Source organism: Pseudorca crassidens, chromosome 14 (assembly GCF_039906515.1).
Source record: "Pseudorca crassidens isolate mPseCra1 chromosome 14, mPseCra1.hap1, whole genome shotgun sequence".
Lineage (NCBI taxonomy): Eukaryota > Metazoa > Chordata > Mammalia > Artiodactyla > Delphinidae > Pseudorca > Pseudorca crassidens.
The window spans coordinates 81199038-81226360 of record NC_090309.1 but is presented as its reverse complement, the minus strand read 5'-3'; positions in this window follow the sequence as shown (position 1 = coordinate 81226360).

Sequence of the window (27323 nt, the reverse complement as noted above, 5' to 3'; positions counted from 1 at the left end):
AGAACCCCCGAGGCAATTTCCTCTCTGAAATGGTGCTGAATTCCCAGCCTAGGGGGCCAGCGGCTGGTGGAGAGCCTGAAGAGAGCCCTGGGCCCCTCCAGAGCTGCTGTCAGGAGATGGCGACCAGCGCCCACCTCCTCCCGACGGACCACAAGGCAGACCACGCGCTGAGCAGGGGGGCGCTTGTAAACAAGCCGGTGACAGGCCCAGGGCCACCAGTCTGATGCCTAGGGAGCTGACGAGAGCTGCCATGCGCACGTGTCAAGCCCGAGGCGCTGGGGATGTGGGCTGTCTGCTCCCTGCGGCCCAACCAGCCCAGCCCTGGGCCACGGAGCTGGAGGCCTTAGACGTCCCGGCCTGGAGCCCCTAGACCTAGATTTTAGTCCCAACTGCAGTTCTAATCGACGTGTGGCCTCGGGCCAGTTCCCTCTCCTCTGCACCCCTGTTGCACCATCTGAATTATCCAAAACTCCAACTTTCTTCCACACGTGGGGTCTCTGTGACTTGCTTCCCATCTCATTCAAGCCACTGCACTTCAGTAATGCAGCCCTAGACACCATCCCCAACACAACCTCAAAACAGAAAGCAGTCTCCCTTTTCTAATTCCCACTACATTTTATATATACTTCTTTAAAAACAAACAAAAAAAAAACTTTTTTTTTTAAACTAGGTTATTTGCAAGAGGCCCACACTCTTTGATCCAAAACCTTTGGGCCTGCAAAATTACAAGTTTTCCTATTTTAGAAAGGGATGGAGGGCATATAATGTCTATCATGTAACACCCAGCTGGGTCTCAGGCAACACCCAAGCACCCCACCATCAAACAGTGGCCATTCTGCAGCCAAGCATATAAATACGGACATGCATAGAAAATGGGGTGAAGATAACTCAGCTCAGCAACAAAAAAATCAGGATGAGAGCGTTTGTGCAAATGTAGCTGCTGGACAGACCCCAGCCCAGACAGACGTCTGGGATCTGGGTTCATTTGGGTTTCCACCTTGACCATCTATCTGCACCTGGGCAAGTTCTCTAAGCTGAGCCTCAGTTCTCATGTCCATAAACAGAGATCATGATACTGAGCACAGGCTCATGAAAAGAAAATGAGAGTAGGGATGAAGGAAGGAGGTAGGGGGTGATAGAAATCTAGGGAAGTGCGGGCAGGGCACTCTGGATCTGCCCAGCCCTGGTTTTCCTCCACACTGTCGTGTTCAGGGTCTCCTGGTCTGAATTCCCCCCTCCCTGCTAAGCCCCTGCATTGAGCATTTTCTTTTTATATTTCCAGTACCTAGTGGAGAGTCTTGCAAATAATGGGTCTCAATAAGTGCTTGTTGAATGAATAAGAGAATGATAGAATTACTAAGGATGCACTCAACACTTGGTGGCTGCGCAATGAACACATCCTCCGAGGTGTGTCCCCGAGACAGTGGCTTCTTCTCCGGCTGTCTGTTGTCCAAGCAGACACCCTCGGCCAGTCAAAACCACTGAGATAACGGCTGCAGAACCAGCCATGCATCAGTCAGCGACTCAGACACAACTGTGTGAAGGGAACCTGCCAGGTGAATTGTGCACAGAATTTATAGCCGCACTGGGATTTCACGGAGGTACAAGAGGAGGAGGCCAGTAACGAATTGCTGGCCGGAGCACAGGACTCGGAGTCAGACACACCTGGTTGTGAATTCTAGCTTGGTCATTTCCCAGCTGTGGTCCTGAGGCAAAAGACCTCAGCCTCCAAAGGCCTTGGTTTCCTTTTTAATGAAAATAATAATAAAACCTGCTTCGCGAGTTGCTGCTCATGTCAAAAGCACAAAATAAAAAGCCAGAAACAGCTGTTATAATTTCACACTGCAGATGACTGCACCTTAGAGCAAGATGCAGTCTCTCACCGTCACCATGATTAGGCTAATTGCTTTAATGTGTATTGCAATTAAAGCACCTATATTTGTCTCAGGCATTTTATCACATATCACTTGATGCCAACCTGATTGTTACTGCGGGACTTTGATCAAGTCAGTGATTGATGGACGGCAGACATCAATTAAGGAGTGACCCAGATTTATTTTGTCCTCCTTGACTTTTCTAGAAGTGTTCTTTTCCTACCCTCTCAGAATGTTCAAACCCTACCCACTTTTGCAAGGGCCAATTAAAAGGAGGTCTTTCCCATGAAAACTTTCTTTCTTGTCCCCCAGCCATAAATGCACTCCTTTCCTCCTACAAGCTCCCATCACTGTACTACAGTGGCAGTGGACTTCTCACATCTCCCTTCTTGATTGTGAATATCTGGTCAGCAGGGGCCAGGTTTGACTCACCTTTGTCCCTCTAATGCTCGGTACACTTAAAATACCCCCAGCCACTAAGCGATCCCATCAGACAAAGTGGTGAGGAAAAAGAAGCCTACTAGGTAATGAGATGCAAAAGCAAGCAATAAATACAGCACCTCTCTTTCCAGGGGGACATTTATGTACCTAGTCATACCCGTGTGCTTTCAGGCTGAAGTGTGATGCCTTGGGAGGTCCGAGACACGCCACAGTAGAGGCTACCATCGTGGTGGCTCTCATCTCCCATCCCCCCTTCACATCCGTCCTTCTCCCATCATACAAAACAAGGATGTGCTTCTTGCCCAGCTGAAATCTCCCCATGCTAAGCTGCCTCTGGAGCACAAAACAAAGAGATATTGCAGCACTCAATTGCCCCCTAGAGTCATGGCGCTATGAACCATTCCAATCCATCTCAGAGACACAACTCCCAGTAAAATTTACTTTCCACATTTAGTTAATCAGTAGACAAATTTACTATGTATATATACATATACATATATACTGAGAAATTGCATACTAAAAATAATTATAACAGTAATTCCATATAGAAAAAAATGTTAATGCTTCAGTTTAAGGGAACGTACAAATTATATTGCAAATTATGTACATATTTTTGTTGCAGGGACATATGATGGGATGATTAATAAGAGACTTTTAAGTGTAAAACTATATTATGTTAATTTAAAATTTTGAAGGGGAAGAGAAATGGAAATACAATGTCAAGAAGAAGAACAATGTAAATTTGCAACTGTTAAAAAATAGTTTGTTCATGTATTTTTTTTAATGAATGATGGTAAGTATAAAGTCACTATGGTTTTTACATTCCATTAAATACATTAAAAGAAGGGATGGAATGTTTTTATTATAAAATGTCAATATTTTACAGGAAGCCAGAAATTATGTCATTTGCCTCTCTTTATAAGTATGATTAAAATGTTTAGATGTGTACACTGATTTTAAAATTACTTTAGGGGTATGCCACGTTTCTCTCTAATAAATGAATGACCTGTTGAAATTTGAGAAAACAAAGGTGAAATAAGTAAATTACTAACTGCTAGAGAACTGAATGTGTCCCTCCCAAAATTCATATATTGAAACCTACTCCCCAGTGTGACGGTATTAGGAGGTGGGGCCCTTGGTCAGTGATTAGGTCATGAGAGTAGATTCAGATTGGTCCAGCTGAGTTTGCCATGCAATGTGCACTCCTGGTAATGTCTTCCGGAGCACCCTTTAAATACTTTAAAGCAGCACTTTCTACACTGTGCTCCACTGAACACCCATGTTTTTTACAAGTGTTAACAGAAACCCCAAAAGCAAAAACAAAAGAAAAACTTTGGAGGCCAAATACGTTTGGAACTTAGATGATCACTCTTGAAGATTCAGATGGTCATTAGGATGTTAAGAGGTTTCTGAAAGCTCTGTCGCAAAGGGAGTTAACCGTTTAACTAAGACACAGCTTCCGATTTGGGGACATGTCACTCATTACATCGGGCACTGGGTAAATGATATTCATCCACTGCTATCTGTGTGACCTGGCGATGAGATCACTTGAAACGGTGTCTAATGAGAAGAAAAGGAAAGCAAGGATGACGCATGAGCAAGTACCAACACTTCAGGGGTCAGTGGAGGAAAAGAACAGTCAAAAGTTTAAGAAGAATCCAGTGGAGATACGATGGAAGAAATACCGAAAGAGAGTGGAGATTTTGAAGCCAAAGAAGGAGAGAGTTTCAAGAAAGAAGACATGGGCTTCCCTGTCTTGGGAATGAATGGTTAAGAGTCCGCCTGCCAATGCAGGGGATGTGGGTTCAAGCCCTGGTCCGGGAAGATCCCACATGCCGCAGAGCAACTAAGCCCACGTGTCACAACTACTGAGCCTGCACTCTAGAGCCTGCGAGCCGCAAGTACTGAAGCCCGCGCGCCTAGAGCCCGTGCTCCGCAACAAGAGAAGCCACCGCAATGAGAAGCCCGCACACCGCAACAAAAAGTAGCCCCCGCTCGCCGCAACTAGAAAAAGCCCTTGGGCAGCAACAAAGACCCCACGCAGCCAAAAATAAATAAATAAAATAAATTTACTAAAAAAAAGAAAGAAAGAAGACATGATCAGGAGGGTTATCCACTGCTGAAGGATGGAGAAGAGTGAGACCCAGAAGAGTGAGACCCAGGTAAGAACACCAGTGGTGCTCTTATACCAGTAAGAAGCAGTGGCTTCTTGGAGAGAGTGGTGCAGCGCAGTGGGGGAAATGTCACCTCAAGAGCCCTTCCTCTTCCTCCTGTCCATCTTCCTCTTTCTCTTCCTGAACAGTTCGGTCCTAAAGCCATTGGGTGGGGCTGAGCAAGGTGCGGGGTGAGGGGTTGAGGACAGACAGCGGCCCCTTGAGGGGCGTGGGGGCCAGAGAAGGGTGAGGAAAGCGTCCCTTCGGGATGGTGAGGGAGGGCCAAGGGCAGCAAGTCCGAGTCTGAGCCTGGGGCAGCAGTGCAGCCCAGCATGGGGGAGCTGGAGCCCGGGTGTGGGGGAGTGGCAGGGAGCCCCTGCGGGTGAGAGACGGCAAGTGTGGGAGGTTGGTTACCTACAGGGGTTGACAGAATAAAAACACATATTACCGTTACGGGAGATTTCTCGCTTTTAGAGAAGGGAGTTACAAACATGGGCAGGGAGAAATCTAGAAAGAATGTTTTCTGATAGCTTGGTATTATACCTATTGTGTGAATTTATGGTTTTCAACATCCCGCAGGTCCCAAAATGTAGGCTGTCGTTTTAAGCTTTAATAACTTCCGAGTATAAACACTGCAAATTTCCAAAACACATCATTTGAAAAATTAATTATTTACATTTCTTTTACAGGTGTTTACTTTGTGAATTTTGAACTGCCGAGTTTTCATTTGCTCAGTCCTTCTGAAGATGGAAAACATTGGCCAAAAAAATTAAAAACTTATTATTCAAAACTTTCTAAACGAAATAAGCGTAAAAGAGATTTAAATAAACTTTCAAATAATGATTTTTGTAACTTTATGGTACTTTTGCTTCTGACATTATTAAAGTTTAAAAAATTGCTAAAATTATGCTGTTAGGGTGACAGTCTTCCTAGACCCCCTTAATGGACATAGCTAGGGAATGTGTACGTATGTGTAACTCATACACTACACATAGGTATAACTATTTTTTTAATTTTTAAATTTTATTTTATTTTTTTATACAGCAGGTTAACTATTTTTTTCATTTTTTTTAATTTTCGAATTTTATTTATTTCTTTATACAGCAGGTTAACTATTTATTTTTTATCTGTAACTATAAATGTTGTACATAGCAGCAAATAAACACCACTAACACCCAAAATCTGGCTTGCAAATACCATTCGCCTTTAAAAAGAACACTTTGGAAACATAAGACGCTTGAAGAAACTGGCCGCAGGACACAGCACTGCCTCTGTCATATTCCAGCCAAAGATGCATAACCTGAATCTATTCATGAGGAAACATTAGACAAACCTAAACTGATGGACAGTCAACAAAATAACTGGCCTGAAATCTTCAAAAGTGTCAAGGTCATCAGAGTCAAGAAAAACGGAGGAATTGTTCCAGACCCAAGGAGACGAAGAAGACAGGACAAGCAGGCACACAAGGGACTCTAAAGTAAATGCATTTGCCCTAAAAGACGTCGCTGGGGCAAGTGGCAAAACTCAAATGGGACCGAGGGAGCACAAAGCATCGATGTTAATTTTATGATTTTGTTTATGTGGAAGACTGTCCTTGTCTGTAGAAAACACACACTAAAGCAATCTGATGTGATGGGGCAGCAGGTCAGCAACCTACTGTCAAGTGGTTTGGGGAAACAGAAGTGTCTTGCACTGCACTCATAACTTTTCTGTACAGTCGAGGCTGAGTGAGAGGTTTTTTTCATTAAAATAAAAAGGAAATATGGACCCTTAAGAGACTCCATTTCTTCATCTGCCAAATGGAAGTGCTCGTGCTTGGGGAAGCTTGTTGAGGGAATACTAATGTACATGCATTTTTCTTGATTAGCCAGGAAGACCCTTTGCAGACCTCAGATACTAACTACAGAGCAGCTGGAGAGAGAGTGGCGTTCGGCTAAGCCACAGGGGACGGCTGGGTGAGCCAAGGGCAAGAAGAAACATCTCACTTCTGAGAACCAGTGAACCAGTTTATTGTTGTTTGTTTCCTTTTGTTTTTCAAGACAGGGTAGATTGCACAGAATTGGACCCTGCTCTCATTTTCCCTTTTGCGGACATTTGCCAAAGTTTGCAAACCCAGTCGAGAGCAGCTGGCCTCAACCCCAGGCAGCTGAGGCCAGCTTCAGCCTCTCTGTGTCCCCACCTTCTCTGTGTCTATCCTTCCCTTCAGTTTTCCTTACACAAGGCCTGTGTGCACTCAGCAATGACCAGCGTGGTTTCTTGTAAAAACCCAAAACACCAAGTGTAAAACAAAAAACGTTGGTGAGGAGCTCAGTGGTTGGACAGGAGAGGAAGAGAGACTAACCCTGCAGTATCCTTTACATCAGCAATCGTGTGAATACATCCATGATTCTCAATGTAGGAGGCAATTTTGACCCCTAAGGAATGTTTGGTGATGTCTGAATTCATTTTGATTGTCACAGCTGGGGGGCGGAGAGACGGGGGGAGAGAGAACATGCTGGCATCCAGTGGGTAGAAGCCAGAGGTATGGCTAAACATCCCGCAATGCATAGGACACCTTCCACGACAAAGAATTATCCAGTCCAAAGTGTAAACAGCAAAGTGTCAACAGCGTGAAGGTTGAGAAACCCTAGAATTTATTATCTAACAAGAAATACACACAAATTTTAAAAAATATTTGGCTTCTGCTTTGAATCAAAAACAAACCAACAAACCACAGATTAGTAAGCGAGCAGCTGTTGACATTTTAACAGGCTAAACATCAGGCTAAACATATAACAGGCTAAACATATAACAGGCTAAACATATAAACAGGCTAAACATATAACAGGCTAAACATATAAACATTTTAACAGGCTAAACATTTTAACACATATAACGGAAGTTCCTAGTTCTGAAGCCAGCATGACTGTACACAGCATTTAATTAAACTGCACAAGCAGTTTATTGTAATCTAGGTCACTGTGGTTGGGAAGAAAGATGAAATCCTTGTAGAAATGGCTCCAGGGTAATAGACAGTGGCTGGGATTAGGGGGTCAGAGGACAGAATTCAATTTTGGTTCTATCGACTACTACTTTCACAACTGGCCAGGAATCTCCACCTTTCCTCATCTGTAAAAGGTGGTTAATATCCTGACATTGTCATACACTGCACCCCTGACCCTATGGCGCCTTCCGGGGACAGACGCCTCCCCCGTTTCCTCTGCTGCAGCTCCTCTCTGAATTACCCAGATAATCTCATGAATATTTCCTGAGTTTTTCAGATGCTAAAAACCACCACCAAATGGAAGGAATTAACTACTTGATGATCACGAGCTCGTAGCCCCCAGACCTACTGGCGCCTAAGGATTGATAATGTTAACCCCCGATGCCTCAACATCAACCAATCAGAGAATTGCGCACGAGCTAACCACACACCCTGGGACCCCCCGCTCCGTCACTTGACCTTTAATAATGCTTTGCTGAAACTCGTTGGGGAAGTCTGGGGTTTTCTGAGCAGAAGCCACCCATTCTCCTGGCATGGCCTTGCAATAAACTTTTCTCTGATGCAAACTCTGACGTTTCAGTTTGTTTGGCCTCCCTGTGAGTCGGGCACAGGGACTTGCGTTCGGTAATATCTTGACCCACATGACACAAGCAGGGAACACACAAAAGCAGACCTGCAAGGCCAGCCTGTTTGAAGCTGCATGGGGATCCCGCAGGATTTCTTTGCTCTTGTCTTTAGGACCCCTCTTCCCAAAGCCCTCGCTTCCAACACCAGCCCGTGTCTGCGCAACGGTGTCATCCCCACCAGCCTCTGAACAGCCACATCTCAATCGCTTTTTCTTTGGCCCCTGTTTTGAGCATCCCCCTATTTTTCTGATCCCTGACTTTGGCAAAATCTATCACCAGGCTGGGGTTGACGTTGATTTCACCACTAAATCGGGCTGGGGTACGTGGGTCATTGTGAGAAGACGGATGTGGAAACAATCTGTAAACTCGAATGTGCTCCACAGATGGAGGAAAACTGTTGTTAGCACAACATCTCATGGTGTCTCGCCTCCTTAGAACCCGGACCACACCTGGCGCATAACCCACGTTCAGTAATGCCGCCTATTGTTGATGGAGCTCACAGGTGTGTGGGGTGGATGGGGGAGGCCCATCCTCACAGAGCTCACCTGTGGTGAGGAAGACAGATGCCTCCAGGACCAGCAGAGAGCCCTAGCAGGAAAACGGCCTGTGTGGGATGGAGGGGCGTGTCCTCTTCAGAGACTGTCTCACCTAGAGCACCAGGGGGTCTGACACAGCCTCAGAGTTCTCCCTTGGCGCTGGCCTGATTAGACCTGACCCAGGCAACTGAAGGCTTGTCACGATGTGCGCATCCAGAGAAGGCAATCGGGATGAGATTCTTGCTGTAAGAAGAGACTGAAGAAATCAGAGATGTTGGCCCTAGAGAAGAGTGGAAGTTCACTGAAAACGTATTCTGTGAAGCTCTGGGGGTCTGAATTAGGAGGAAAGGGGGGATTTCAGTTCAACCTAAAGAAGATCTTCCCAGTCATCAGAGTCAGACCACGGCACAAAGGCTGAGCCATGGGAAAGTGTGTATTTTTCATCACGAACTAGGATGTTTTAATCACGAACTCTGATGGGAAGGGTGGCAGTGCGGCTGCAAAATAACAACAGCTCCGTGGAGAAGGCTGGTCATTTCACGCATCACACAATCGCCTCATCAAGAGTAAGCTCCCAGCATGCCACACTTGCTGGGTGACGCTGAAGGAGTCACGGAACCTCACTGGGCCTCTGTTCTGTCATCTATAAAAGGAGGAAAGCCATACCCCATACCATAAAGCATCAACATGAAGATCAGTGAGCTTGCTTGGAAAAGCATAAAGTGCAACGTAAAGGATGTGGATTTGGGTTGTACTCCGCCCCCCACCCCTGTGACGTTATCAGGAAACATTCCCCATCTCCTGGCAGTTCTTCTTCACCAGTGTCCCCATGCAGCTCGAGTCTCAGTGCTGCCATCTGTGCATCAGTGACATTTTCTTTTAGTGAGAGCAGCACAGAGAGGACTCTTTTTTTTTAACACTGAGTTGTACTTTTTTTTTTTTGCGGTACGCAGGCCTCTCACTGTTGTGGCCTCTCCCGTTGCAGAGCACAGGCTTCAGACGCACAGGCTCAGCGGCCACGGCTCACGGGCTCAGCCGTGGCATGTGGGATCCTCCCGGACCGGGGCACGAACCCGTGTCCCCTGCATCGGCAGGCAGACTCTCAACCACTGCGCCACCAGGGAAGCCCAGAGAGAACTCTTGACGTAATGAACTCAGTGGACTACATCGGACTGTCTTCATGAAGACGATATTCTATTGAAACAAGGGGAGAACACAGCACGGGGCCTGCTGAGCCCCTGTGTGCCCTTGATCCTGGCACTCATGGGGTGGACCATGTCTTTCCCTCTTGAGGGGGCCTGCAGTCCTCCCAGCCTTGGAAGGGGGAGCACGACCAGCTGGCTGGGGCAGCAGGAGGAGGACAGGACTTCAAGTCGAGGGAATCCCAGGTCTTCACCTTTCCTGATGGGTAATTTGAGTTCAGCACTGTAACCTCTCCGAGCCTTAGTGTTTTCAGAGATTATCTTAATTCCGATCTCAGAGATTGCAGGGAGGATTAAATGAGATATTGCTGGGCAGAGCTTCAACGACAGATAAGAGAGGCACATGCCCACTCCCTTTACTGCCCAGAAAACAAAAATAGTATAACTTTCACACACAGTACAGGACTCTCAAAAGTATAAGAAATCAGCTATATAATTTATGATCTGTAAATCGGGCTCAATTCCATATAAAATATAAAACAGTGCAAAAAAATCACAATGCTTTCATCGGTACAGAAAATTAAAGCAGTAAAACCATGAAGACTCGCTTCTGAGAGAGGCTATAAAGGATGGTCCAGGGCTTAGCATAAAATGATAAAACTGTGTCCTGGGGGATTTGCGACCAGAGACCCCAAACTCGCTCCCCCCATGGCAAACACTACATACACACACGTGCTTACAGGCATGTTTGTGTGCACACACCCACATACGAGCGCACACACGTTTGAACCCAACTGGGTCTAAGATGATCACTGAGAGGCAGCTTAATATGGAGAAAAGAGCAAAAGCTTTGGAGTCCAAATGACATTCTGGGTCTGTGGTTTTTCTTACTAGCTTCGTGAGTTTGGGCAAGCTACTTCTCCGATCAGCATAAGAACTAATTTTCAAAGTTGCTGTGACGATTAAATCATATACCTAAATTGGCTAACCTACTGTTTAGCACATAAGAAGTATGTGATATATGGTAGTTTAGAGTGGTAGCCATTACCTATATGAATGTATGTGATTGCATTAGAATGTAGTGGGTGTTGGTGGAGACGAGGCCCACATGGGCTGACCTCCCCAAGGTCACGGAGGACATGTGGGTGGGGTGAGAACCCACAGTTCCTACTCCCATTCCTGTGCTCCATTCACCTGTTCAGTGGTGAGTACGGTCCCCAAGAGAAATTCACCAAGTGGAGAAGCCTGTTGCAGCCAGGAGCTCCCTCAGAGCGCTCTGGAAGGCTGGAAGGCTGTCTTCCAACTCCCTCCCGGTTATGTGGGTGGTGACAGCCCAGGAAGAAACAATCTCAATGTTTGTTTATGGAAAACATTTGTTTGCAAAATTCCTTTTTGTGTACATCGCTAAAACCCTCAGTTTGTAATTCCCCATCTGTGGTTTCACAGGGGAAAATAAGTAAACATTAAAGAAATTTTAAAGAAAAGTGTTACATGATGAAACCTGCAAAAATATACACAAGTCAGGAGGGCCTGGCAGGGAGAAAGCAAGCCAAGGGCCCAATAGGAAGTGAGACAGTGGCCATCAGCCCCTCCCTCTAGGATGGACAGCCGAGACCCCGAAAGCACTCTCTAGGCCTTTGAAAGGAGGGCAGCCCCAGCCAGGCTCCATCGGCTGGAATTAAGTTGGGCCATCCACGGTTCTAGTTAACACTGCTGTCACCCTGTATCGACAGAATAGGTCCTTCTGGGATTCACTGTAGGAGAATAAAGCTGAGTTACTGCTGCCCCAGTTGCTGGCCTCCTTTAGCATTTCTCCACCCAGGCTTTGCAATCTCACCTGCCACAACTGTGGACCAGAAAGGATGTCTTAGCCATTGAGCTTGAAGGTTACCTCTCAATGTATCATCTATTATCCTGTGTTATCACCACACAGAAAATGGACTTGGTCAAGCTGCACAGTGATGAGATGCCTGGGCTTCCAACTGGGCTCTTTATACTGGAGGAAGGATATCTGAAAACCCCATCTCAAGATCTGACCTAGCACGACCCTTTTATAGGCAATTATCCCCCCGTTTGGCCTGAAATTCAAATAAATGTTTAGAAATGCTCGAACCTCCGGATGAAAGCTGTAATTAATGTGTCAATGATTTTCTTCTAAAGGGCATGCAGTCAAAAAGAGGAACCAGCATATTAGAGCAATTAATGGAAATTAGAGACGTGAGGACAATGGGTTTACATTCTGGTTTCAAACATTTTCAGGATTTAGATGCTGTCAGGTCAAAACCTGTTGTGGCTGGAACCCAAACTCTGATTAACATTCGTGTCTTCGAAGGGGCATCACACATGCCCAGTGAACTCTGCAAACAGCAAAACCTAAAAAGACAAAGTCCTGCCACATGGAACTCAAAATCTGAACAATATGTAAACTAAACAGAAGACAGAAGTATTCCATCAAAACAATGTGGACAGGGAAGGGGTGCTAGGCTTAGGCAAGGAGGGACACTTCAGGAAAACCAGAATGGAGCTGAGGTGATAAGCACAAACAATGCCACCTGTACCCAACACTGGGTCCATAAGTGACATCTCCACAGCTGTTCCCACAAGCCAACTTCAAATGGCTGGGCTGGGCTGCAGACTTCCCTGTCTAGCGTATTATCAGCCCTAGAATTGCTCTAAAATCACCCTTCTTCTGGAGTGTGGGCAACTCAAGGGCAAATCCTAGTTTTTATATTCCCAACCTTCAGTTCAATGCTTGCAGAAGAGTAGATGCCCAGGAATTGCTTCCAGAATTACAATAGATTGAGGGCTGACTTCTCACATCTATCTAATTTTTAGACTCTTCTTTGGGTTTCTAGAAATGTGTATGCATCTTTCAAGGTCCCCTGCATGTTGCCTCCTCCCAGAAGCCTTCCTTAACTGCTACAGCCCACAGTAGCCTGACCCTCCTTTGTGCTACAAAATCACTCAGCAGTCCCTCTATGTCTTTAGGTATCTGCATCTAGACTGTAAGCTCCTGGAGGATGAAGAGAAGGTCTTTTTCATCTTTGCATCTTTCACAACTGATTTTTTAAATAGATAAGGTGTTATGGACTGAACTGTGTCCCTGCAAAACTCAAATGTTGAAGTGCTATCCCCCTGTACATCTCAGAATATATATTTGGAGATACAGTCTCGTCTTTAAAGAGGTAATTAAGGTTAAATGAGGTCATATGGGTGGGGCCCTAATCCAATAGGACTGTTGTCCTTATAAGAAGAGGGAGGGCTTCCCTGGTGGCGCAGTGGTTGAGAGTCCACCTGCCGAGGCAGGGGACATGGGTTCGTGCCCTGGTCTGGGAAGATCCCACATGCCGCGGAGCGGCTGGGCCCGTGAGCCATGGCCGCTGAGCCTGCGTGTCCAGAGCCTGTGCTCCACAAGGGGAGAGGCCACAATGGTGAGAGGCCTGCGTACCACAAAAAAAAAAAAGAAGAGGGAGAGACACCAGGAGTGAGCACACAGAGGAAAAGCCATGTGAAAACACAACGAGGAGACAGCCATCTACAAGCCAAGGAAAGAGGCCTTGGAAGAAATCAACCTGCTGACACCTTGATCTTGAACTTCCAGCCTCCAGAACTGTGAGAAAATACATTTCTGTTGTTTAAGCCTCCCCATCTGTAGTATTTTGTTATGGCAGCTCAAGCAGACTAATACATAAGGTATATAGAACATGAAACTATCTTATTTGTCCTTTCTCCTCTAAGCAATAGAAGGGGAAGCAGGGAGATAGAGAAGAGAGAGGAGATGACTTCAGCCTCCAAGTTCCTGAATTTGACCACACTGATAATCACGAGAATTAATCCTAGAATCAAGGACATGTATACGTTAATTGTGAACACAGATTTAGAATGAGGCAGAATGATCTAAAGTTATGGACCTTGGAAGTGAGAGAGCCCTGGATTGGAAGAGTAGATCTGACATTTACCAGCTGTGTGTCACTTAAACTCTCTGGACCTTAGTTTTCTTATAATTTTTTTCACATTTGAAACATCTACTTCTGCCTAGTCTTAGCCTAGACTGCTGTAAACATTAATGCGTTAGTGTGGGTAAAATACCTATAATGACTGGCACATTCACAGATGCAGAATTACAGGGAAGCCACAATTAAGGAGCATTCAAAGCAGGAAGAAAGACACTTCTGGAGAAATGGAGGAACGTATGTGCTCAGCATATGCTTCCTTGGAAGGTTCTGGGCCTAAATCTCTAGTGAGGGTCTTCTCCCACATCTGGATGAGTGGCGAGTCCTGACAAAGACTCTCCTTAACCCAACTTTAGGCAGGCTCCTCTAAGCCCTTCCTCCACTGGGCCACATCCTTGGGCCTTGTCCTCAAGAGCAAGAAACCTGCTACGTCAGTTTAGTGAGAGTCTTCTCCCTGTAATATCTGATCACCCTCAATATTTGATCAAATTCCTAATCCCCCTGTATCCTCCTAAGTGACATCTGATCATCCTGGCCTGCCCTCAGCAAGAATCCTAGGTCAGTTTAGCAAGAATCCCCCTACCCTCTTGGTAATTTTCCATCCACTGACCACCCAACCCACTCCTTGGCTATAAATCCCTACTTTGATCTAGAGTTGAGCCCAGTCTCTCTCCCCTACTGCAGAACCCTATTGCAGTGGTTCCTTGAATGAAGTCTTTCTTACCATCTTTAAACGGGGTGAGAATAATATTTTTTTTAACAGTCCAAGCTCACCATGTGGGCTTGAATCCAGTCTCTTTTCCTGGGCAAGATAGAATATATTCATCTCTTGAACGCTGGTGTCTATTACCTGGCAGTTCTGATAAACTGTATTCAGGTAATGCAAGTAGCTGGTGGGAGTAGGAGGAACAGGAGTAACTCCTACTGACTTGCTTTTCTTTCTTCCTTTCTTTCTTCCTTCCTTTCTTTCTTTTTCTTTCTCTTTTTCTTTCTTCCTTTCTTTCTTCCTTCCTTTCTTTCTTTCTTCCTTTCTTTTTCTTTCTTTCTTCCTTTCTTTTTTTCTTTCTTCCTTTCTTCCTTTCTCTTTCTTCCTTTCTTTCTTTTTCTTTCTTTCTTTTTTCTTTCTTCCTTTCTTTTTCTTTCTTCTTTCTTTCTTCCTTTTCTTTCTTTCTTTCTTCCTTTCTTTCCTTTCTTTCTTCCTTTCCTTCTTCCTTTTTCTTTTTCTTTCTTTCTTCCTTTCTCTTCCTTCTTTCCTTTCTTTCTTTCTTCCTTCCCTTTCTTTTTCTTTCTTCCTTTCTTTCTTCCTTTCTCTTCCTTTTTTCCTTTCTTTCTTCCTTCCTTTCCTTTTTCTTTCTTCCTTTCTTTCTTTTCCTTTTTTCCTTTCTTTCTTCCTTCCTTTCCTTTCTTTTTCTTTCTTCCTTGCTTTCTTCCTTTCTTTCTTTCCTTTTCTTCCTTTCTTCCTTTCTCTTTCTTTTTCTTTCTTTCTTCCTTTCTTCCTTTCTTTTTCTTTCTTTCTTCCTTTCTTCCTTCTTTCTTCCTTCCTTCCTTTCTTTCTTTCTTGCTTGCTTTCTTTTTTCTTTCTTTCTTCCTTCCTTTCTCTTTTTCTTTCTTTCTTCCTTTCTTTCTTTCTTCCCTTCTTTCTTTTTCTTTCTTTCTTTCTTTCTTCCTTCCTTTCTTTCTTCCTTCCTTTCTTTTTCTTTCTTTCTTTCTTTCTTTTGCTGTGAAGGTGTTTTTTTTAATTTTTAAATTTACTTTATTTTCAGTTGAAGTATAGTAGATTTGACTTGCTTTTTTTTGTTATGATTAGTTTTTTTTTAACATCGGTATTGGAGTATAATTGCTTTACAATGGTGTGTTAGTTGCTGCTGTATAACAAAGTGAATCAGCTATATGTATACATATATCCCCATATCTCTTCCCTCTTGCGTCTCCCTCCCACCCTCCCTATCCCACCCCTCTAGGTGGTCGCAAAGCACCGAGCTGATCTCCCTGTGTGATGCGGCTGCTTCCCACTAGCTATCTATATTACATTTGATAGTCTAGTGAGGTGGATGGACCTAGAGTCTGTCATACAGAGTGATGTAAGTCAGAAAGAGAAAAACAAATATGGTAGGCTAACACATATATATGGAATCTAAAAAAAAAAATGTTTTGGACTTGCTTTTCTAAACAACAAGCTGAATTGCCGGCAGCCCCATCCAGAGACCACACTTGAGAAGGAGTGCCTTGTTCCTGGATCTTGTAAATTCTGGACACATCCCCTTATCTACAATTGACAAAAGAACACGAGGACACGTGCATTTAGGCTATTTTTGTCCAATCTGTCAAAACTCTTGCAGCAGGAAGCTCAGGACTCCCTAAAATAGCTCCTGATTACCATGCCCAGCAGTGAAGCTGCTTTGGAAATTGTCAAGTTGCCCAGAGAAGAGATTCCCTCCATCATGACAAAAACCCAGAGTGGCTCTCAACACTCCATCTTGAAATGATTACCTTCAGAACTCACGCTAATGAGTGCTTTTACTGAAAGATCTCCATCTTTCAGACCAATGAGCTCTGAAGTCATACTCACTGTGGGAACTGCAGATCTTATCATGGTTTCAGTTAGGCTTAAAAAGAGAAAGAAAAAAAAAACAGATCTGGAAAAGAGCAAAGATGGCAAATGACACTAAGAAAACTACTTTTCAAATTTCAAAGGATTAAAAGTCAGGAGGTATTGCTCACCTCATCTCTGTAAAATCTTCCGTCATGTTGACAGAGGAAAACAAAATAACTTTTCAAGGATGTTTTTCCTCTGTGACAACTTCTACATAAAACATGCATGAAAGAGCAAAGACAGACCAATGTTTGGCCTTGTTTGTGAGTGCTTATAAAATGAACAGTAGCTTAGCACTATCATTACACTAGGGAAGCCAGTCATGCATAGGTGAATTGGAGGTAACTGGGACCCCTTTTATAAAGTCCATGAGGAACAGACTCCTGATCCAGGTGTCCTACCTTTTGTGAAGACCTCCAGCATGAGGATCTCAGAACTGCAGTGTCCCCTGGAAATATCCTTTATTTAAAAAACTAGGACTTCCCTGGTGGCGCAGTGGTTGAGAGTCCGCCTGCCGACGCAGGGGACATGGGTTCGTGCCCCGGTCCAGGAAGATGCCACATGCCGCGGAGTGGCTGGGCCCGTGAGCCACGGCCGCTGAGCCTGCGCGTCCGGAGCCTGTGCTCCGTAACGGGAGAGGCCGCAGCAGTGAGAGGCCCATGTACCACAAAGAAAAACAATAAATAAATAAAATAAAATTAATTCATTTTTAAAAGTGGAACCCAACTGTCTCCTGACTTGCTCTCCCCCATGGGCCTACTTGTGATGCTGTTTCTTAGTTATGTCTGTAAATTTCTCATCCAGGGGAAATCGAGGCACCAAAAGGATGGCTCTAAACTAAGTCTCTCTGGTCCCTCCCACTCCAGCTCCCAACAGGCACAGCTCTTCCCTTGGCTGGATGGTGCCCCTGAGGCCCCTAATGGGCCTTGATCAGCTCTTTCTGTGACCTAGGGTCCATCCTGGCCCATCTTGCAGTGAGAATTAAACTCAAATACATCTGCGTTGAGGCTAGAGGGCTCCACAGTTGCTGCCCCTGAAAATCAAAGTGAAAATCAAAGTCAACTGGGCACTGCTGGCTCCACGGCAGCTCACTAACACGAGCAGACACATTCTGTGGCTCCCCTGGGCCTCCCAGTCTAGGCCCTTCAGTGTGGGCCAGGCCAAAGGTCAATCAAGTTTCCTGCCCTAGGGCTAACGGCTCTCCACTAGGACCACCAAGTCCCTGCCATGGAAAACTCCAGCCTCCTTCACACTGGGGTGAGCCCTTATCCTAAGGGCCCACACAGCCATCCCAGAACAGGCATCGTTTCTCAGGGCACCAGTTCGTCATACCTACACCCGATTACGTTGTTACAACACTTATCTGAAAGACCAAAATGTAAAACAGATCAAAGTGAAGCTTTTTTGGGAGAAGACAGAGGGATTCTAGCTCAGATTCTTCATTTTGGCAGCTGTGATTCAAGAACACACAGCTGGGGGTGGGAGGGAGAAAGGGGGAACACAGCAGGTTAGCAACAAAGTAGGCATGGCAGGTAGCATTTCCCCAAGTTGGTCCCTCCAATGGAATTCCACCCCACATGCTCTCTTAGGATGTCAGATCAACACTCCTCTACCCAGAAGAAGGGTTTCTGTCCCCAGCCCAGAGGAAGAAGAGACCTACTCCCCCAGGAAGAACTCTTTAAACCAGGGGTTCTCAACTGCCAGGGAACATTCAGATCTGTCCAGAGGCATTTTTGTTTGTCATGACCCTTTGCCATCCATCGGTATCTAGTGGGTAGAGGCCAGGGAGGCTGCTGTCCCCACAACTAAGAATTATCCAGCCCCAGACATCAGTAGTGCTGAGGTGGAGAAACCCTGCTTCAAACCATAGCAGATTCTGGGTGAGCTTCTCAGAAAACCACCAAGCAGAAACAGGATACCACATGCCTTCAAGTTACACCTGAAGGAAGACATGGATTTCTCCTGAGTTTAAGGAGAAATCCATGTTTCATGAGTTTAAGGGGACTCATTTCCTCCCAAACAAGGAATAAGCATCTATCACCCTTTTGCTTCTGAAGATAAGAACACTACTCCCTCCCTACACAGTCTTTCTCAGCTGGAGGTGGGACTGAGAGCCACAAGATGTAATGAAAACTTTATCCAGGAAAAGGTGAAGTGACTGAATCTTTGTCCTTGAAGAGTCTGTAGAGATAATAAACAAACAAACGAGGATGGATGTCCACACAAATGAATATTTGAAGTTTTCTGCCTACTTTCTCAGGATGGATCTCTAGAAGGGATTACTGTTTCAGAGTTATTTGTCTTGGGCTCTGGAGATATTTTCTCATTACTTTCCAAAATTTTACCCGATAAAACTCCCACTAGCAGTGTAGGAGTGCTACACGGCCTCATAGCTCTGGCTAATATTTTTATCTTTAATCTTTGTTTATTTAACAGGTTAAACAAATACCTTGTTGTTTTAATTAACTTTAGTACAGCTAGCTTGCTTTATTTGTTATTGGCCATTGGTATTTATTCTTCAGTGAATTTCTCACTGCGTTCACTAGAGTTTTAGGGTTTTCTTATTGATTAGTGTGAACACCTTTATATATCAAGTGTATGAATCCTTTACCATATTACTATAAATATTTTTCTAATGTCTCATTTGTCTTTTGAACTTTTTATGTTTTGGTTACATGGAAGATGCTTAAAATTTTTTATCTAGTCAAAGCCATTTGATTCTTTAAGATTTCTCCTATAGCGTGGGAGTTCCTCTTTAAATAATCAGGTAAATATTTTCCTATTTCAACGTTGGTTTTGTATTTATAGTCTTATAAACATATAATTACATAAATATTTAAATAGCCTCCATACAAAGCAGTAAGGGAAATGATAAATATACCACCTAACTAAGAGTCACAGGGAAAGGAAAGGACTCTGACATTGACATTTCTCACCTGAGAACAAGTGTAGTCTCCCATTTTATTTATGACTTATTTTATGTACTCAGTAGACCTTTTTAATTAAAAAAGAATTATTGACAGCTAAGATACAAAAAAAAGTATAAAGAAGAATATAATACACTCTCCTGTATCTTTGCATTAGCAGGAGATAAAACAATATCAACGCCATTGAAGACACCTGAGCCTACCCCTGGGCATCCCCTACCTGCCCCACTGTGAGTAGTCATGACCCTAAATTTGCGTTTATAATTTCCATGCATTTTTTCACTTTGTACTGCTTAAATAAGTATTATTAAGCAAAATATACTTTTTCATGTTATACACACACACACGCGCGTGCAGGCACACACACACGGAGACATACATGTATTGTATAACACTGTTTTCCTTTTCCTCTGTGACTTGCTCTTTTTTACTTACTATTATGCTTGGGAGACTCATTCATATGGATGCAGATAACACCAATACGTATTTTTCACTGATGCAGTTTATGTGTTTGAATGTATCAACTTGTTAATAGGCATCCAGCCTCCCAATTCTTTTTCCCTTCACACACAGCTGCTGTTAATATCTCTGTGCCTATATCACTAAAATAATTTGCTAGTGTTCGTCACAATTTCAACAGGATATTTTTAGAACTAGACATAGTGATTTTATAGTTCTTTGGGAAGAAAACACTTGAAAAACTCAGGGAAAATCAGAAAAATCTCTGGTGAAGAATAAGGAAGATAACACCAGATATTAAAATATTTTATAAAGCTATAGTAATCAAAACATTTTACTGTTGGTTCAGGAATAGAGAGAACAGAATAGCTCAAAGAGCTCAAAAATAAACCCAAGTCCTTAAGAAAACCTGTGCAATGTTAAAGGAAGTATTTCAAACCAATGACTTAAAACAAAAAGCTGATTTAATCAACAGTGTGGGGGGACAAGTGGCCAGTTATTTCATAAAACTAGGCTGGATTCCTATATAGAAATTAATTCCAATTGGATTGAAGATGAAAGAAAGAAAAAGAAAGAAAGAAAAGAAAGAAAGAAAGGGAGGGAGGGAGGGAGGGAGGGAGGGAGGAAAGAAAAAAAGAAACATAGAGGAAAGAAAACAATACGTTTAAAATCTCATAATGAAGGAAATCTTTTCAAGCAAGCTATGAAAACAAGAAGTCATAAAGAAAAATATCAGCAAATCAGATATGGTAAAAATAAATATCTTTAAGATAGCCATGGAGGGGGGCGAGAAGGGGAGGGGACGTAAAGTCAAAAGTCAAACAAAGGTGTGTGTGGGGACAGGTTTGCAATTCATGTGACAGATACAGGGTGAATTTCCTTAATAGACAAAGATCTCTTACAAACTAATATGGAAAACTTTACACCCACAACAAATAGACAAGTAACAGATTTCAAGCAGCGTGCTCACACACACACACACACACACACACACACACACTAAAGTTGTCAGAGAACATATAAAAATGGTCAACTGAACTCACAGTGAAAGAAATCCCATATACCCTGTTTTCCTATGAGAATGGCGAGGATTTAAAGGATGGACGATACCCAGTGTTAGCGAGGGTGTAGCAAAAAGCTGATGGTCGAACATAAGTCTGGGTAATTTGATAGAATCTCTATACATTTAAAATACACATAGTCTTCAAGCCAATAATTCTACTTCCAGGGATTAATTTTGTTGATAAACTGGTGCAACTACACAAAAATTAATCTACAAAAATGTCCATTGGGCCATTGTCAGTAATAGAAAACAACCTGATATAACCTGAATGGTTTTTGGTAGGAAACTAGATAAATAATTCATGGCAGACCTATACAGTTGAATACTACGGGCTCGTATTTTAAATGACAATATATCAATGCTAAATTGTTAGATAATGAAAAAGCAAGTTGCAGAACAGCATGTGTGCTAGAGAGAGATGCACTCTCCACTCTCCGGCATCCTGCCCTTTGCCCTTGGAGACAGCCTGTATGGACCACATCAGCAGACCTGCCCTCTGGCTTCCTGTTGGCATCCGCCACTGGGCAGCCCCAAGAGCAGACCAGAGGTAGTAGAGGAGAGAGAGGTCCAAGGATGTATCCCCCTGGCTCCCTCATGGCAAGGATGCCTCAGGCTGACCGTGCACCCCCAGCCAAAAAGCAGTGAGTGTTCACTCAACTTTCTCCTTCTCATTTCTGTAACTATTCCTTCCCCTCATTTCTTCAGCCCAGGGCTGGGGCCACCTCTGTTACTATTGGCTCCCATTTCCTGCTCTGTCTTGTGTGGTTCCCCAAAGTATCACCCATCTCTTTGTAACTAACCCCTTTGCAACTAACTGAACTTTCTGGAAATTACCCTCAATAGAGTATGTCATTTGTTTCCTACTGGGATTCTGATATACTGTGTAGACTATGATGCCATTTATGGACCAAAACCACTGTCTCTCACACACACACACACACGCGCGCGCGCGCGCGCCAGGAAGGATCCACAGAAAACTGTTGCCAGTGATCACCTCTGGGGAATGGAGTTGGTTGGTAAAATTGGAAACAATGAGTGTTTTACATTTTCCTTTGTATAAATTTGTGCTAACTGAGGTTCTTCCCAAACAAAACCAGCATTTATTACTTTTAAAAGAGAGAGATGTTTAAAGATAGAGAATTACAAATCTGCCACTGTGCCCTCTGTCTTTAAGTCTTTAATCAGTTCTTCGAGGTGCCTTTGAGGGGTCAGATCTCTTCATAAAGAACACCTCTATCCTAAATCTCTATCCTAATAACTGCCCCAATTAGACACGGGGGCCCTTGGAGCTAAAAGCCTGGAACAGTCTCTCCCCTCCATTCCACACCAACAGCAAACGTTGAAAACATGAGTGTGTTTGCTTCATCTTATCTGATACAAAAGTTTGGAGGATTGGCATGGAATGCCCAGGAATCTGGTCAAGGAATATTTAAAACATCAACAAAAAAAAAAAAGAAGAAGAAGAAGTCTGCTGAGCAAAGGAGAATCTAGAATTTCTCAGAATCAAGGGATAACGATGCAGGCCAAGGCGCCTTCTTTCTCCTGAGGACCTGCCCTCTCAGCCATGCTACGTTGGCGGAGGCTGACATTTAGCCAATATCAGGAAGATGAGATTATCTAAAATCTCTTTATAAAATGTCTCTCCCAGCATCAGACTTGGACTGGGACCTGGCATGAGATATTTGACAAGGGAGAGAGGGGATGGGACCTGGTGACAGAAACACAGGCTGCTTTCCAGTAACCTCAGAGGCAAATTCTTGGTTGTCCGCTAAGCCCAAGCCCCGTCTGAAGTGGCTTCCATACCTGAGATGGTTTCCATTTCACTGTAGCATCAGGTTCTCAGATCCCTTTGTCACTGTTGACCAAGTCCACAATCGAGTTGTCCCCAGTGGCTTCCTTCAAAATGCCCCTTACCCTACAGCAGCCTGGCAGAACATTTCTGGCTGCCCGTCGGTTCTGACTTCCGAGGCCAATGACTGCATACAGTTGTATCTCTGGTCATCTCACCTGTGACTTCATTTCTTTTAAGTCACTGTTTCATCGAGGGATGGAGAAATATTTCACAATGGCTCAGAGCTCTTCATAGAAAGTGCTAGGATTGTTGCATCGCGATTCCAACAAGCAAGGATAAAACGAAACAACCTTATTTATGCTATGCACTCAAGTTATAAATTACAGCGAAATGTCTATTTTTATGTCAAGGTTTTTCCCTCCTCTATGAGTTGTTTGAAGGCTTACACTGCTAGGACCCTGATGTTTCTATCACATACAGCCAACCATGCAGCATTCAGTTCAACAGACTTCTTTGGTTTGAATCCTCTGTGCCAGTCATCTGCCGGAAACTGGGAGGCAGTGATGCGTAAGACGGCACCCCTTCCCTCAAAGGGTTCGCAGCCCAGTTGGGAACACAGAAAAGTGAGTAAGTAAAAGCAGCCCGTTGTGTTTCATGTAATAGTGGGAGTAGGTGTGAGGTACTGATGTAGCACTGAAGTGTGTGATGCGTTCCGGAGGGGAAGAGAGAGCTGGGAAGGATTCATAGAGGAGGTCTCTGGATCATGGTTTTGAAGGTTGCATAGGAGTTTTCAAGGCATACAAGAGGAGAAAAGACATTTTGGACATAGGTCCAGGCATCTACAAAGGCCCCAGGATACAGGTGGACTTGCTGGGGCTGAGTGCTGAGAGCACAGAGTATCAGGAGATAATCTATATTCCTTTAACACAGAATTGAATTTTATTTTGCAGGAATAAAAGGAAGCCCTGACGGGAGAAACACGGTCAGCTGGCAGTTTCACTGTGGGTGCTGGGATGGGAATTAGCCTAGTGGGGACATCACAGTATTCTTATTATGAACAATATAATATCAATAAAGCTGGCATAACGCATTCTCCTTGAGGGCGCCCTCTTTTACTGCTAGAAGAAATAATGTTTTGTCCTATATCAGTTCTTCCTTCTAGAAAGCTCAAAGAAGCTTGTGAACTTTGCCTCTTTAATCTTTTCCAACATCTCTGAGGACAGGGTGAGGAGATAACACCTCCACTTGGCACTCAGACACAAAGACGTGCATGTGAATCACACAAAAGGAGGGCTTTGATCTCCGTCAACTTCACCCATTCCCCAGCTCCCCCCAGGGGACGAGGACCCTGGCCCTGGACCTCCAGGGTGGAGACAGGATCTGAGGGCTCTTGATCTGAATTGCCGACCTCCAGCCTGTATTAAGACTTTTCCAAATAATGGGCTTTTCATTGGAAAAAGCTCAGACCGTACAGAAAAAAGAATAAACACAGGCATACAAATCAGTAGTTATTCCATAACCCAGAGATGATGACTTTTAACATCTGGATGTATTTCCTTCTGATCTTCTTGGCCACACAATAAAATCAGGATGAGAGAGAATATACAATTTTGTGTCCCAATAACTTTCAATCCTACTGAAGGTGGAGGGAGACTTGAGAAAATGGGCATCATATAAGGAGTAAAAAAAAAAGGAAAATGTACTGCAATTTGTTACAGTGATCAAGATCTGTCAGACCGAAAACTGCATAGAAGTAAAGGTCATTTCTACAACCTCTGTTCTAAACTCCTCTCAAGCAGGAAAAGTGCAACGAAGTTTTAAGTTATAGTTGTATTGTGTAGGCAACCTCACAATCCCCTCCAAAGCCTGGTTAATCTGACTCTGAAACTACAAAATGACAAAGGACCAGGTTAATCTCAGAGGCTTTAACTCCAAGTTTGATTCTTCTGAAAAGAGGAAATGTGAAATTTTGAAACAGACTGGGGTGGAAACCTAGTCCAGCCACTAACTAGTTGGGTAGCCTTAATCTGAACATTCAATTTCTCTAAACCTCAGTTTCCTCATCTGTAAAATGGGAATGATATGTCCACCGTCATAAATGTTTGGGAATTTAAAAGAGGTTGAAGCATGCAGTAAGCACACCATAAAGATACTTCACCATCATCACTCTCACTTTCAGGTCCCTAAGAAATCAAGTAGAAGTCATCGGTCACTTCTGAGGCCCCTAGAGGGATCTGTCAGGATCTACCACCTTCACTCCTTTCCACACAAACTCCCAAGGACACAGGACCTTCTTTGTATCCGTTACTAACCTGAACCTCTCACCATCACCCCTGCCTTGACCTCTAAGGCGGCACTCAATTTCTGAAGCTCTTTTCATTTTGAAAGAGCTCCGGTTCCTACTGTATCTGGTGTGTCCAATCCATTCCCAGGTTCTCAGAGGATGTCGCCATACTCCCTGGGCTTCTGCCACCCTTGGCCCGGTCCTCCAGGTGGCACTCATGCCCTGCGATGCAATTCACTTGCTTGGCGTAGCCCTCTAGCGGACAGGAGCTCTTTGAGGGCACAACTGCATCTTGGTCATCTCTGTAGAACTACTCCCGAGCTCCAATGGCCAAACAGAGAGAACAGAGCCAATAAACACTTACAGAAAGAGTGATGTATACAATAATTCAAACTACATGGCATGGTTTTCTACAGCTATCATATTGGCAAAGAAGCAGTTCTTTTCTTTCCATTGTCTGAGTCTGGTAAAAAATAAAGAACAGAACACCTCAATGCCACCCTAGAGGTTCATAGAAGATGAGGGGGCCAAAGAGAGCAAGCCAGGTCCTCTGCCCCAGAAGCCACTCCTATCCACCAGGACACCCTGGCAATGCCCCAGCCACGCAGGCAAACTGGCCTTCTCTTTCAGCACTAGTGGACTTGGCAGGCTCTCAGCTGGAAGAGGTGGCCCTTTCTCCTCCAGAAGTCCTGAACCATCACGGTCAACCCAGTCTTTTTAAGCCCAAAGAGCTCACGTGCATCTCAACATAATTTACCAGAACCGAGCTGATGAGAAGAAGGCCTCATCCACAAAGGTTCAGCTTCAGAGCAACACCATCCCTAAATGCTCTCATGTGCCAATGACATCTCCTCTCCTCTCTAGAAACGTTGTTCTCATGACCCACACTTGAAGCCCTCACCAACTGGGGCAAAAAAGAGATCTGCAGGATGATTGCTCTAGTTATCTATGACCTCATTAACAAGTTATTCCAGTTATTCCAAAACTCAGTGGCTTAAAGAAAAAAAAGGCAAGCATTTTATTGTAGCTCATGATTTTATGGGTCAAGAACTTGGGCGAGGCTCAGCTGGATATATCTTCTGCTCCATATGGCATCAACTGAAATCATTCAGTGGAATTCGGTGGGCGGAAGGGCTGGTCAGGAGGACCAGATGGCTTCACTCCCATGTCTGGTACCCAGTGGGGATGGCTGGAAGGCTGGGCACAACTAGCCTGAAGAGGCATCACGTGACCTTTCCCGCACAATGGTCTCAGGGTAGTCAGACTCTTTCTGTGATGGCTCAAAGTTCTCAGATGGTTCAAAGAGCCAGGAAGCATAAGCCTCTGATTTCTCAGTAGCATCATTTCTACCCTATTCTATTGGTCACAAAGCCCACTCAGATGCAAAAGGTTGAGATATAAACCCCACCTTTTGGTGGGAGGGCTGCCAAAGAATTCACAGACACCTTTATTTTCCTTTATTTTTAAAAACTTTTTAGGTTCCTTCTTTTAACATCTTTATTGGAGTATAATTGCTTTACAATGGTGTGCTAGTTTCTGCTGTATAACAAAGTGAATCGGCTATACGTATACATATATCCCCATATCCCCTCCCTCTTGCGTCTGCCTCCCACCCTTCCTATCCCACCCCTCTAGGTGGTCACAAAGCACTGAGCTGATCTCCCTGTGCTATGCGGTTGCTTCCCACTAGCTATCTATTTTACATTTGGTAGTGTATATATGTCAGTGCCACTCTCTCACTTCGTCCCAGCTTACCCTTCCCTCTCCCCATGTCCTCAAGTCCATGCTCTAGTAGGTCTGTGTCTATATTCCCGTCTTGCCACTAGGTTCTTTGGAACTTTTTTTTTTTTACAATCCATACATATGCTTTAGCATATAGTATTTGTTTTTCTCTTTCTGACTTACTTCACTCTGTAACACAGACTCTAGGTCCCTCCACCTCACTACAAATAACTCAATTTCATTTCTTTTTATGGCTGAGTAATATTCCATTGTATATATGTGCCACATCTCCTTTATCCATGCATCTGTCAGTGGACACTTAGGTTGCTTCCATGTCCTGGCTACTGTAAATAGAGCTGCAGTGAACACTGTGGTACATGACTCTTTTTGAATTATGGTTTTCTCACAGTATATGCCCAGTAGTGGGATTGCTGGGTCATATGGTAGTTCTATTTTTAGTCTTTTAAGGAACCTCCATACCGTTCTCCATAGTGGCTGTATCAATTTACATTCCCACCAACAGTGCAAAAGGGTCCCCTTTTCTTGACACCCTCTCCAGCATTTATTGTTTGTAGCTTCTTTGATGATGGCCATTCTGACCAGTGTGAGGTGATACCTCGTTGTAGTTTTGATTTGCATTTCTCTAATGATTAGTGATGTTGAGCATCCTTTCATGTGTTTGTTGGCAATCTGTATATCTTTGGATAAATGTCTATTTAGGTCTTCTGCCCATTTCTGGATTGAGTTGTTTTTTTGTTATTGAGCTGCATGAGCT